Source organism: Scyliorhinus canicula, chromosome 11 (genome assembly GCF_902713615.1).
Source record: "Scyliorhinus canicula chromosome 11, sScyCan1.1, whole genome shotgun sequence".
Lineage (NCBI taxonomy): Eukaryota > Metazoa > Chordata > Chondrichthyes > Carcharhiniformes > Scyliorhinidae > Scyliorhinus > Scyliorhinus canicula.
Window position 1 is genome coordinate 44,501,252 of NC_052156.1, and position 14,615 is coordinate 44,515,866.

The 14,615-nt window shown below is 45.4% G+C and overlaps 1 pseudogene; it reads left to right on the forward strand.

Annotated features, from left to right (window-relative positions):
• LOC119973754 overlaps window positions 1–11,010 on the forward strand; it is a 28,311-nt pseudogene extending 17,301 nt beyond the window's left edge.
• Window positions 11,011–14,615: the final 3,605 nt, after the last annotated feature.

Here is a 14,615-nt window from a genome sequence, read left to right on the forward strand (position 1 = left end):
TTTACAATGCGTAGGAGTAAAATTGCTTTCCTAATTTTTACTTTTAATGCACAAATAAATCAATGCATGTAAAGAACATTCGCCTCGAGAATTTTAATAAAATGTAGCTCACGTTCAAAACCAACACAGAAACAGCGGGCCGTCATTTAAATTTGGAAAATGTAAGAACAGCGTTTCTAATTTTTTGCCCAAACTCTGCAACCTTTTTAAAGGTCCGTTCATTCTGAGACTGATAGCCTACTTAGCAATTCATAAGTCACATCGTGCTGATATACAATCAATCAGCCTGATGGAAGGTGTGACTTTTCAGGCAATTCCAAAGCAGTTTTAAAACCACTGACCTTGCAGATTTTGTTTCACATTTTCTTTTATAGCTAATGGAGTCCAGTGAAGTACAACCACCTGGGAGACATGGGCAAGAACTGTAATAAGTTTATTAAAAAGGTTTGAGAAGTTAACAGAATCAGGCGAGCATGTAATTTTGTGCTGATCACCCTTCTGATTTGGTCTTAATTGAAACTCAGTAATCCATTGACACGATAGTCATTTGTAGCAAAGATATCAACTATTCTCAATTTAAGACCCTGATTCAGCGTAACATACCCTTAAATTCATTAATATAGCTTAAAATGCACTTGGAGTGAGGAATATGTTGGCACGATAGGTCACCCTGGTGCTCTGGATGGATCTGATATAATTAATTGATCAGTAAAATTTAATGTAAAATGCCAATATTTAATTTTCTCCCTTTAAGTGGTTAATGTGAAGTTTAATGCAGGGAATATTATTGCCTACACCAAAAAGCACACTTTAAAAAAATATGCACCTGGTTTAATAGAACGTGAGCTGCACACTTAAGGGGGAATCAAACAGGTTGTTACTGTGCTGTTGACATCAAGAATACGCATTCCTCTGTTAGATTTGATATCCACAAGAGGAACTTTGCAATAAAATTCTCCTCAGAATTTTAATAAAGAATATTATTTGACTGGAAGTGTTTTTTAAAGATTGTTTCAGTTCTTCCAGCAATACCAAGTGTTTACATCGTTCCTTGTAATTGTTTTGTATCTGGCATGACAGTTAAAACTAATGCACCAGATAACTAGGGGACTTCCAGGTCTCAGCAGAGATTAAAACTGCCTGGAAGGGTTTAGTAGCCATTCCTTGCTGTCAGAAACACCAGTCAACTTAATGTACAGGCACACTATCCTTGCTCCACATGTTACTCTTATGACAAAAGCTCTATTCAAAAACGTGAAAATCATTAAAAACAAACAGGAAGGAAAATGAGCCTGTCTGCCCAGTTTTCTAAGTCAATACACTAATGGCATTCTCAGAAGCACACATAAAATAATGTTGTAACAGTGAAAAAGATTAGGGTCTGGTAGTTATTAGAAGCTACGTGGCCTGTCCTGAAAGACAATGAACCAATTGGAAAGTTAAAACGAACATTCACCAATCCTACCAAAGATTTGGGTATAATTTGAATTCAACAGTTTTTATATGCAATTATTTGACATCAATTGTACTCCAGAGCAATCAGTTAGCCATCAACTGTGTTCATAAGGTTTCATTTCGCTATCAGTTGACATCCAACTGCAATGCCCAACATTTGCAATTAGCAAAATCACTTACATTAATTATCCTTGATGGGGAGATGCCGGCGTTGGACTGGAGTGAGCACAGTAACAAGTCTTACAACACCAGGTTAAAGTCCAACAGGTTTGTTTCAAATCACTAGCTTTCGGAGCACTGCTCCTTCCTCAGGTGAATGAAGAGGTATGTTCCAGAAACATCTATACAGACAAATTCAAAGATGCCAGGCAATGCTTAGAATGCAAGCATTAGCAGGTGATTAAGTCGTTACAGATCCAGAGATAGGGGTAACCCCAGGTTAAAGAGGTGTGAATTGTCTCAAGCCAGGACAGTTGGTAGGATTTTGCAAGCTCAGGCCAAATGGTGGGGGATGAATGTAATGCGACGTGAATCCCAGGACCTGGTTGAGGCCACACTCATGTGTGCGGAACTTGGCTATAAGTTGTCGCATGTCCTGAAGGCCGCCTTGGAGAACGCTTACCCGGAGATCGGAGGCTGAATGCCCATGACTGCTGAAGTGTTCCCCGACTGGAAGGGAACATTCCTGCCTGGTGATTGTCGTGCGATGTCCGTTCATTCGTTGTCGCAGCGTCTGCATGGTTTCACCAATGTATCACGCTTCGGGACATCCTTTCCTGCAGCATATGAGGTAGACAACGTTGGCTGAGTTGCACGAGTATGTACCGCGTACCTGGTGGACGGTGTTCTCACGTGTAATGGTGGTACCCATGTCGATGATCTGGCACGTCTTGCAGAGATTGCCATGGCAGGGTTGTGTGGTGTCGTGGTCACTGTTCTGAAGGCTGGGTAGTTTGCTGCAAACAATGGTTTGTTTGAAGTTGCACGGTTGTTTGAAGGCAAGTAATGGGGGTGTGGGGATGACCTTGGCAAGATGTTCATCTGCATCAATTATGTGTTGAAGGCTGCGAAGAAGATGTCGTAGTTTCTCCGCTCCGGGAAAGTACTGGACGACGAAGGGTACTCTGTCGGTTGTGCCCCGTGTTTGTCTTCTGAGGAGGTCGGTACGGTTTTTTGCTGTGGCGCGTTGGAACTGTTGATCGATGAATCGAGCGCCATATCCCGGTCATACGAGGGCATCTTTCAGCGTCTGTAGCTGTCTGTTACGCTCCTCCTTGTCTGAGCAGATCCTGTGGATATGGAGGGCTTGTTCATACGGGATGGCTTCTTTAATGTGTTTAGGGTGGAAGCTGGAGAAGTGGAGCATCGTGAGGTTATCCGTGGGCTTGCGGTAACATGAAGTGCTGAGGTGACCGTCCTTGATGGAGACGAGTGTGTCCAAGAATGCAACTGATTTTAGAGAGTAGTCCATGGTGAGAACAAGTTCTTCATCCAGACGCACGGAACAGCCATGGGGACCATCCAACATCTTCATGCACAAGTTTGAACAAGACCCCCTCACCACACAGGACCTTCAACCGACGTTATACGCCAAATACAAGATAACCTCATGATTGAATTTTTCAAAGAGGTGACCAGGTCACCAGATTAGGAAAATGTATTTGAAGTAGTCTACTTGGACTTTAGCAAGGCTTTTGATAGGAGAATAATAGCGAAGGTTAGAGCTCATGGGATCCAAGGAAATTCGGCAAATTGGACCCAGAATTGGTTGAGTGGCAGGAAGCAAAGGGTGATGGTCGAGGGGCGGTTTTCTGACTGGAAGCTTGTGTACAGTGGCGTCCAGCAGGGATCAGTGTTGTAGCCCTTACTGTTTGTGGTTTATATCACTGATTTGGGCATGAATGTAGGAGGGTTGATCAGTAAGTTTGCAGACGATGTGAAAATTGGTGGGGTAGTAAATAGAACATAGAGCATAGAACATACAGTGCATAAGGAGGCCATTCGGCCCATCAAGTCTGCACTGATCCACATTAAGTATCCTCACTTTCACCCTGCTCCCATAACCCAATAACCCCTCCTATACTTTTTTGGACACTAAGGGCAATTTAGCATGTCCAATCCACCTAGCCTGCATGTCTTTGGACTGTGAGAGGAAATCGGAGCACCTGGAGGAAACCCACGCAGAGACGGGGAGAACATGCAGACTCCGCACAGTAAATAGTGAGGCGGATGGCCTAAATTACCGGAGGGTATAGACGGGCTGGTCAGATGGGCTGATCAGTGGAAAATGGAATTCAATCCGGATAAGTGTGAGGTGATGCACTTGGGCAGGACTAACAAGGCAAGGGAATACATGATAAACGGCAGGACCCTGGGAAGCACCGAGGATCAGGGGGACCTTGGTGTGCATGTACATCGGTCCCTTAAGGCAACAGAGCAGTTGCATACCGTGGTTAAGAAGGCATATTATTAGCTGAGGCATCGAGTTTAAGAGCAGGGAGGTTATGCTGGAAATGTATAAAATGTTGGTTAGGCCACACCTAGAGTATTGTGTGCAATTCTGTAGTCCACATTATAGGGCGGATGTGATAGGATTGGAAAGGGTGCAGAGGCGAATTACTAGGATATTGCCAGGGCTGGAGAGGTTTAGCTACGAAGAGAGATTGGATAGACTGGGGTTGAGGAGACTGAAGGGGAACATGATTGAGATGTATAAAATTATGAGTGGAATAGAATAGGGAGGAAGAAACTTTACCCCTAGGTGGAGGGATCGATGGCCTGGGGCATAGATTTAAGGTATGGGACAGCAGGTTTAGAGGGGATGTGAGGAAAAGTTTTTTCAGCCAGAGGGTGGCGCGTGCTTGGAACTCTCTGCCTGAAAGGATGGTGGAGGCAGAGACCCTCGTAACATTTACAAAGTATTTAGATGTGCACTTGCGATGCCAAAACATACAAGGCTATGGGTCAAGTGCTGGAAAATGGGATTAGAATAGTTAGGTGGTTGTTTTTGACTGACACAGATGCTAATGGGCCCAAGGGTCTTCCCTGTGCTGTAAACCTCTATAACTCACTCCCTTCACACCTCCTCCACTGCCTGGAAAATATTCTCCTGACCCTGCCCAGATTCCCCATGGATTGCAGCAGTTTTCTCCCAGTCCTCTTCCCCCATTCCTACCTCAACCCCCTCCGCCTCTCTCTCCTCCCCATTTTTCTCCCCTCCTCTTCCCTCTTCCTCACTGTTATATTTTCTAAAGGGTTCTGTTTTTCTGAGCAGCAAAAGACAAAAGATGAAAGGTTGCCGCACCATGGGTTTCTCAACCAAATAGTCAGAATTTATAGAGGTGCTGCTTTCTCACAGTCTAGATGTAAGAGAGGGAACATCTCCCAACTGCCTTTGATGTTACCATGTAATTATGTGACATACTGTACAGAGAGACACTGGTTACAATACTCCTCCCGGAGCGGTCAAGTCAAGGAGGCAACCGGAACCAGAAGTGATGGTGACCCTTTTCAGCAGGCATGGACCATCAGTAGTGGTGAGTGTTTGATTTCGGGAAGTCGGTAAGTGGAGATATCCATGAGGGGAGGGTGCTGGGGCCTGACGTTAGGCGCCAGGGGCCTGAAACTCGGTGGTATGTGGAAAGCCCCCAAGATTGGGTGGCGGGGGTTTAGGTGTGGTGTGGTGAAAACCCAAGATTTGGAGGGGTGCCGTGTGGACACTTGGGGGTTGTGGCTGGTATCAGCCCTAGACTTGGACAGTGTTGTTCAGGCCTGAGACTTGGGGATGTGTGGTGCAGGCCCGAGACTTGAAGGAGTGTGGTTCAGACCCGAGACTTGAAGGAGTGTGGTTCAGACCCGAGACTTGGAGGGGTGTGGTTCAGGCCCGAGATTTGGAGGGGTGTGGTTCAGGCTCGAGATTTGGAGGAGTGTGATTCAGGCCCGAGACTTGGAGGGGTGTGATTCAGGCCCGAGATTTGGAGGGGTGTGGTTCAGGCTCGAGATTTGGAGGAGTGTGATTCAGGCCCGAGACTTGGAGGAGTGTGGTTCAAGCCCGAGACTTGGAGGGGTATGGTTCAGGCTCGAGATTTGAAGGAGGTTGCTCAGGCCCAAGACTTGGAGGAGTGTGGTTCAAGCCCGAGATTTGGAGGAGTGTGGTTCAGGCCCGAGATTTGGAGGAGTGTGGTTCAAGCCCGAGACTTGGAGGAGTGTGGTTCAGGCTCGAGATTTGGAGGAGTGTGGTTCAGGCCGAAGATTTGGAGGAGTGTGGTTCAGGCCGAAGATTTGGAGGAGTGTGGTTCAGGCCCGAGATTTGGAGGAGGGTGGCTCAGGCCTGAGACTTGGAGGAGTGTGGTTCAGGCACCAGGGACACTGAGAATCATGCCAATCATCCCACGCGTTTACTTCCTAGGCTGCCAATTAATGAACTAATAAAATGAATTTCAAACTGATGGGGCTTTGGTGTTGCTCTCAAGCATATCTAGTGGAAAGATTTATTGGAATATTGGATATTATTTAATATTTAATTTCTGAGTTATTTTCAGTGCAGATTGCTGAGCAAACTTGATGCCTTCCAGAGAATTTGATGTCAAGGACAGCAAAACGCTGCTGACAACATGAAAAAATACCATTCCCAATGAGAACATTGATGTCGAATGAGCATTGATCGGTTTTGAGCTCATTGAATACATTTGAATGCAAAACTGATGTCAAGATGTTCCAGCTGGGATATTCCGAATATGATGCACCCAAAGGGTTATTTCAAAAATGACATGGTTATCCGACATTGACATAGATTTCTCCCCTAATTGAGTTCGGCATCCAGGAATTCTCGAATTCCAGTGCCTCGTGTATCGCTGCATGGTTACTCCTGTGTACCAATACAAATTCAGTTATTCACAGTGGTCAGCACAAAGTGTTCACAATCAGTGTCTTGGGTTCTGTAGCCATCTCAGATGGTCACCTGCAAAGGACCATGGGAATTATGGCCAACCCAGGACTCAGACACACTCAGAGCTTGTGTGTGTATTTGCAACCCAGATAGCTAGAGGCGATCGAAACCCCTGCTTGTTTGCATTCTAATGGCCCATTTCCCCAGAACAAAAGGACTGTACTCAGGTAACCGATACAGTTGCAGACTAACCGGCGCCACTCCCTTTGCTAAGAAAGCCCAAACAGCCAAGGTCAATGACCGCTCAGGACACGCCCAGCCATCAAGGCACCCGCCCCTTTATTGGCCAAAATCGAAGGCAGTGTTCGAAGCCTGTCGAATTATTGGCTCCAAAGCTAAGGACCGCCCCAAAGAGTGCAAAATTTCAGAGGGATAAAAAAAGACACAGCCATGTGTTCGGTCTCTCTTGGCCCCGGCCTACGCCTAAAACCAAGTGTAGCATTACGACCAGAAGACAATTCAAGACCAACGATCGCTACCAGACGGATGAGCCCAGCAGAAATGAAGCCACTTCTTCCACCCAGCCACGCAAGATCCGAACAAAGGCCTTGTTCATCTGCAAAGAGCCGGTTGCCCTGAAGTTAAATATAGATTATTGTAGTTGTTTAATTATTTTGTGACTGAGATACCACACAAAATAAAAATCTACTTGAAGTCATGAATTGCTTCCAGATATGAAATCCAACTTGTAGTGTTTTATGTTGTATGTCGAAGTAATTCTTGTGTGTAAATAAACTATCTTTTTTTAAATAAATTTAGATTACCCAATTATTTTTTCCAATTAAGGGGCAATTTAGCGTGGCCAATCCACCTACTCTGCACATTTTTGGGTTGTGGGGGCGAAACCCACGCAGACACGGGGAGAATGTGCAAACTCCACACGGACAGTGACCCAGAGCCGGGATCGAACCTGGGACCTCAGCGCCGTGAGGCGGTTGTGCTAACCACTAGGCCACCGTGCTGCCCTAAATAAACTATCTTTGAACTTGAACTGACTAACTGGTTGTTTGGTCTTTGATATCCGGTAAAGCCTTGTGGTGGTATCATTTGATACCTGGCGACTCTGAAAAGCAATATTATCATTAATAACTGCCATATCTAATTAATTTGGCAACATTATTGGTGCCAATTGGTGGGATAGTATTCCACTTATTAAAAAGAGCAACATTGTTAATTGGCGACATTACTCCGGTGCCGATTGGCAACAGTTCAAAATTATCAGAGCCAATGATTTATGTAAAAAAAAAGTCTCAGTTGTTGAACAGGAAGAAGATATTGGGCGGGATTCTCCCCTATCCGGCGGGGCGAGGGCTCCCGGCGGGATGGAGTGGCGTGAACCACTCCGGCGTCGGGCCGCCCAAAGGTGCGGAGGTCTCCCCACCTTTAGGGGCCAAGCCCTAACCTTGAGGGGTTAGGCACGCGCTGGAGTGGTTGGCACCCCGCTGGCCGGCGGGAACGGCCTTTGGCGCCACGCCAGCGCAGGAGAGGGGGTCACTTCCGCCTCCGCCATCGTGAAGACTATGGCGAACGCGGAAGGAAAAGAGTGACCCCACGGCACAGGCCCGCCCGCCGATCGGTGGGCCCCGATTGCGGGCCAGGCCACCGTGGGGGCACCCCCCTGGGCCAGATCGGCCCGCGCCTCCCCGCCCCCCCACCCCAGGACCCTGGAGCCCGCCCGCGCCGCCTGGTCCCGCCGGTAAGGTAGGTGGTTTGATTCACACCGGCAGGACCGGCAGGACCGGCATGACAGCGGCGGGACTTCGGCACATTGCGGGCTGGAGAATTGCCGGGGGGCGGGGGTGCCGACAGGCGCGGCGCGATTCCCGCCCCTGCCGAATCTCTGGTGCCGGAGACTTCGGGAGACGGCGGGGGCGGCATTCATGCCGCCCCCTGCCAATTCTCCGCCCTGGCGGGGGTCAGAGAATCCCGCCCATTGGCTTTTATTTGAAGGCTACCAATTTCCTCTTCCTTTGCACTTGTTGCAAGCATGGAAGAGATTCAGGTCAGGGTGTAATGTGAGTCAGACACAGAGCTGACCTTCCTTGATACGACCATACTGATGCATCTACACTTTTACTATTGCGTCACTTCAGCCCATTATTTCTGCTTCTCAATCTTGTCACTCTGTATTGCCTTTCAGAACTAATTCATCAGATTATTACCAATATCAATGAACTTGATGCCAGTTTCAATGTTATTGACTCATATCTGTCTAGGGCGGAATATGAACCCTATACCACAGGAGAAAATCATTTTTAATTATTATGTGACTGAGCTACCACACAAAATAAAAATCTACTTGAAGTCATGAATTGCTTCCAGATATGAAATCCAATAAATGACCGTGCAAATAAATAGTGTTCTAACTTTGGACTGGATATTGACTGTATCGAAGCAAATAAGTTAGAGATTGGAGCACTTAGTCATAATTCTAAGTCTATATAGTATTCTCCCCAACTCTTGTGTATTATACGGCTTAAATTATGAGTTATTAAAGTCATTAACAATTTTTAGATAGTTTTAGAAAATGATGTATAAAGCGTTGCAAAATAGAGTTAAACAGCAGGTCAATTGGGAGAAATCTGGGCCAGAATCTTATAGAGGTGATGGGGGATGGGGATGGGTAGTTCAGGCTTTGGTGAGAGCTCTGTGTTGCCTCTTTCCAGGAAGGCCTGCCCCATCATGCATCATTCACACACTTGACAAGCCAGCGGTAGGCCTTTCCTCGAATGAAAGTCTGAGGGATCCCAGAACTGTCAGCTGATCAGAGGCCGACAGCTCCACAGAACAGCAGGGTCAGTAGAAGCCAGTGGCTGCTGCCTGCATGACATTCACCTGAGGCCTGGAATCATTGATTGATCCAAGGCCACAGATGAGTTATGGCAGGGGAGGGGCTCCTGGGGGGAGAGGCATATGGTGGGTAGCAAGGAAGAGGGTTGGCTGTCAGTGGGTTGCCCCCCCATACTCCAACCTTTCCAATGCCAGATCCCTCCCCCCACCCTACACCCAGACTCCTCAAGGAGCCCCTCACACGTTTGCTTTTCATGCTCCCCATGCAGTAAGCCCCCCACCCGCCGCTGGGTTAATACATACATGGCAAGAAGCCCTCGAGTGGAATATAATTGGCCAGTTACAGGTCTCAGTTGGCGATGGGGTGGGTAGGCCATCCATAGGCTTGCCTGCCATGGAATTAGTCTGCTTGGAGGCAAGAAGGTGATGGGGCCCCTGATTATTGAAACAAAATATAATTCCTTTTGAGAAGCTGTTGTTCCACAACAAAAAAAATTGTGCATTCACGATTAAATTAAGGGACTGGAACCTTAGGACAGATTAGTTGTATGCGAGCAGATTGATTGTTTCTGCTCAAATAAAGCCTGAAGTTCAAGTTATAGGAAATGGAACAGCTCCTTGGTTTCAGCCATTTTTCATGTGCCTAATTAGTAGATCAAGAGTTTAGGTCCCAAGGCGATTGTGCACTTCAATTTTATTTGTTTTTCTTGGGGAATATTGTTGATTCTTAGCCAGATGTCTATTTTGAGCACAGCATAGCAGCAAGGTACTATATCATACATGGAAGGAATAATTAACACCAGCCACTAATCACTGATAAGGACACAACTATACGAGCTAATACCCGCTCTAAATCGGCAAATATGTGTCATTGAGTGGCCTGCTAGGTGAAGAATAATGTGGGAAATGGGTGTATTATTAAACACAATTTTTCACATTTAATATGTAAAAGTAGAGTTTGTTTTAATACAATGTTGTAAGATTTTGTTAGAATACAATCCTTTTTTGTTGAGTCACATGGTATTGAGATCTGCTCTTTCTGGCAAATACAATTAACTCAGATAATCTCAGTCCCAGGATATAATTTCTGCGAAGCAGTCTCCTCAAATTAAGCAATTTGGCAAACTTGGCTGGAGCACCTGCAAGCTGAATGAGTTCCTATCAATAAAATCTGACAACATCTATTATTTAATCATTTGTTCATGTGTGTTGTCTTCAAGCATCATTAATCTTTGTAAGTTGATACTTTCTTCAAAGCAATGGCATGGCAAATCGACGTTTGCTGCCAGTCTTCTTCTCAAAGCCTATTATTATATCCTGAGACTTATTGAACATTTGTTTGCTTTGCGAATCCGAAGGTGAAGAAGGAAGCCGTCCCTGCCAAAGAATGAAGCTAAATCCAAGGTCTTGAAAGCAAAGAAGGCAGTTTTGAAGTGACTTCATAGTCACAGATAGAAGAAAATAAGGACAACACCTACCTTCAGCATACCAAAGGCAATCAGACTGAGGAGGCAACTCAGAATGAGTGTTCCCAGGAGGAACATATTGGACCATTATTCTATCATTAAGTTCCTTCTGACCACCAACTCCTTGATGAAGAAAATCAAGGACAACTTTTCATTGTTGACATAAAAGCCAATAAACATCAGATAAAACAGACTGTCAAGAAACTGTATGATATCAATGTAGCTGCAGTCAACACTCCTTTCAAACCCGGCAGTGAGAAGAAATTTCACGTCCATCTGGCCCCAGACTATAATGCATTGGGTATTGCTAATAAGGTTGGATCGTCTAAACTGATGACACTGAAGGTCTGAGAGGGATATAGATCATTTAAGTGAGTCGGCAAGGGTCTGGCACATGGAGTGCAATGTTGGTAAATGCGAGGTCATCCATTTTGGTAGGAATAACAGCAAAATGGACTATTATTTAAATGGTGAAAAAGTGCAGCATGCTGCTGTGCAGAGGGACCTTGGTGTCCTTCGGCAGGAATCACAAAAAGTTGGTTTGCAGGTGCAGCAGGTAATTAAGAAGGCAAAATGGAATTTTGTCCTTCATTGCTAGAGGGATGGAGTTTAAAAACAGGGAGGTTATGTTGCAGCTGTATTGGGTACTAGTGAGGCCACACCTGGAGTACTGTGTACAGTTTTGGTCCTTACTTGAGAAAGGATGTACTGGCACCCGATGGAGTGCAGAGGAGATTCACTAGATTGATTCTGGAATTGAGAGGATTATTTTATGAGGAGATACTGAGTAGGCTGGGATTATACTCACGGGAATTTAGAAGAATAAGGGGGGATCTTACAGAAACATATAAAATTATGAAGCGAATAGATTAGAAGCAAGGAGATTGTCTCCACTGGTGGATGAAACTGGAACTAGAGGGCATAGCCTCAAAATAAGGGGGCGCAGATTTGGGACTGAGTTGAGGAGGAACGTCTTCTGTGGAATTCCCTGCCCAGTGACTCAGTTGGGGGTACTTCAGTGAATGTTTTTAACACAAAGATAGATATAGCCCTTTCTATCCAAGAAGGTTGGGTAGGGTTACTGGGTTATGGGGATAGGGTGTGGGCTTGGGTAGAGAGCTCTTTCTAAAGGCTGGTACAGACTTGATGGGCCAGATGGCCTCCTTATCCACTGTGAATTCTATGAAAAAAAAAATTAAGGGTTAAGGTGAGTGGGCGGGTAAGTGGAGCTGAGTCCTCAAAAAGATCAGTCATGGTCTTATTGAATGGCAGAGCAGGCTCAAGGGGTCAGATGGCCTACTCCTACTCCTATTTCTTATGTTCTTATTCTTATGTTTCCAGATTGAGCAATTCATGCTGGGAATGCACGTGGGAAACTATTGGGTCTTGGTAGGATTGATCTGGCACTGCTATTTTCTGTGATTGTTTCGGCTACTTGCACTCACTGCCTGGTACATATTTGAATACAGTACTGTAGTACTGTGGGATTTTGCCAATGGAAACTGAATTAAGGTATTCCAAGGTGATTACAATAAAAATAGAATTGATCTACCTTAGCTAGACCTTCGCTAAATTTTAGTCAAAAGATATTATGATCAGTAAGTTTGGAATTTGACTTGAGTTTTATATGTACAATGCTCCATTAAGTAACTTAGCCAGACAGATTCAATCTCTGATCTGGATTAAGTTGTTCACCTTGGATACCAATTATTATTTGTGTGGGGCAGGGGGAGATTGAACCACGCTTCCTATGGCTGCTTGCCATTCAATGAGCCCCATGAGAACATCAGGTGAAGAGAAAATCGCATAAAGAACTGCCTCTTGGGTAAGGTACCTGAGGCTGCCTGGCACCCAGTGAACCACAGATTAAATGAACTGATCTCACAACCCCGCTGCATTTACATGGAGAATGGGCTGGAGGCAAGGTAATGATTGCACCGCTCCAAAGTTCCAATCTACACTGCCTTTGGATCATTGCTGGTTTAGCACAGTAGGCTAAACAGCTGGCTTGTAATGCAGAATAATGCCAGCAGTGCGGGTTCAATTCCCGTACCGGCCTCCCCGAACAGGCATCGGTGTTGGTGTTTTTTCCACCCAACAGCGTCGCCAATACTGTTGGTATTTCTATTTATCTTAGTGAACCACAAGCCTTCCCTTATATCGATCAAATGACCACACAACCACTTAGCTAGTTCAAAAGATGGTTTATTTACATTCACAAGAGTTATCTCAACATGCAAACACAATATCTACTACGAGTTAAACTACACCTATCAGCTACAATAACCTATACTTAACTTCAGGGCGACCGGCACTGTGCAAATGGATAAGGCCTTTATCTGGATTTCACTTGGCTGGTTCGAAGAAAGTGGCTCTGTCTGCTGGGCTCATCCATCAGTAGTGATCGTTGGTCTTGAACTTAGCTGGCTGTCCCTGCTGCAATTGGGCTAGTACAGGCTGGATCCAAAAGAGACAGAACACATGGCTGTGTCCTCTTTTATCCATCTGGGATTTTGCACTCTTTGGGCCGGCCCTTAACCTTGGACCCAATAATTCGACAGGGCTCTGATCACTGTCTTCGATTTCGGCCAATGAAGGGGCGGGTGCCTTGGTAGCTGGGCGGGTCCTTAGCGGTCATTGACCTTGGCAATTGTGCTTTCTGAGTAAGGGGAGTGGCGCCGATCAGTCTGTGGCTGTATTGGTTGCTTGATTGGAGTTCTATTGTCCTGGGAAAATGGGCCATTAAAATGAAAACGAGCGGGGGTTTTGATCTGGTCTGGTTACCAGTGATTTAGATACACATCGGCTGTGTATCTGTCTGAGTCCTGGATTGGCCATAATTCCCATGGTCCTTTGCAGGTGGCCATCTCAGATGGTTACATCCCGTCCTCTTGATCCTGAACGCGAAGCGTGGTAGATCACACTATTGATCCCTGTTCATCCTTGGTGGCCCAGTCACCCTTGGTCAAGGCAAGGTTCTACTCTACTCTATCTTATGGTTGGGTCATTTACCTAATATTTCATTAATACATCCATAAATTAATTCATCTCTAATAGTTACTATAATCAGGTCGCTCTAAAACATTTAATTTATCCGCACAGTGGATCTCCAGCTAACGCTATCTAAGCTACTCTCATGCTGCTGGTGAATATCAATGAACTTACATACAGTACAAAATTTAAAACAGCAGCATCACATTTCTACTTAATCCCAATAAAGTTAAAGAGGTACATGGTTTATCTTTAGCAGCGATTATTACATGAGTTCAATTTTGTTGAATTCCAAAGAAGGGGGATCGGACCGTATATATTGGGGAGCAGAAGGCTTTTGCTCACCATTTACGGAGTCGGAGTGTCTGAATGACATTGCAGATTATTGCAATTACTAGAAGGGCCTCTGCTGTGTATGAATGGGGTTCCATTTGGCAATGTTTTCGCACCAGGTGGGGGTTTCGATGTCTGTCTTTATGTGTGGTGTAGTGTCCGGGCTGGTAGTGGCCTGTGTGTGGTAGTATTCGGGGCTGGTGTAGTGTTCGTTACAAGGGTTCGTTGCACACAGTTGCAGAAGTCCAGCGACGATCCAAACGCATGTCAGCAGTCCTTGCTTTATCCTGTGTTTTCTGTTTTCCATGTAATCCTGGGGGTGCAAGGATAGTACCTGTTATTATCTTTGGTTAATATCTCGTTTTATTAGTCTTTCTCTCCTTACTCCAATTATCCATTATGATTGTCACCATGTGTGACTCCCTCATTTTTTTTTCGAAATACCATTTTGGAGAGACAAGAACAGAGACTCTCGCAGCTCGTGGTCGATGCGGGAAGTGGTTGGACAATTACTTTGACCAGTCTTTTCTTTACTTGCAACCAGTGGTGGTTAAGGCTTATCTTAACCAGCCGAATTTCAGGGCAACCAGTTTTATAGAGTTTTGTCCCAGGGTTCAGAGGTAGTCCGTGTG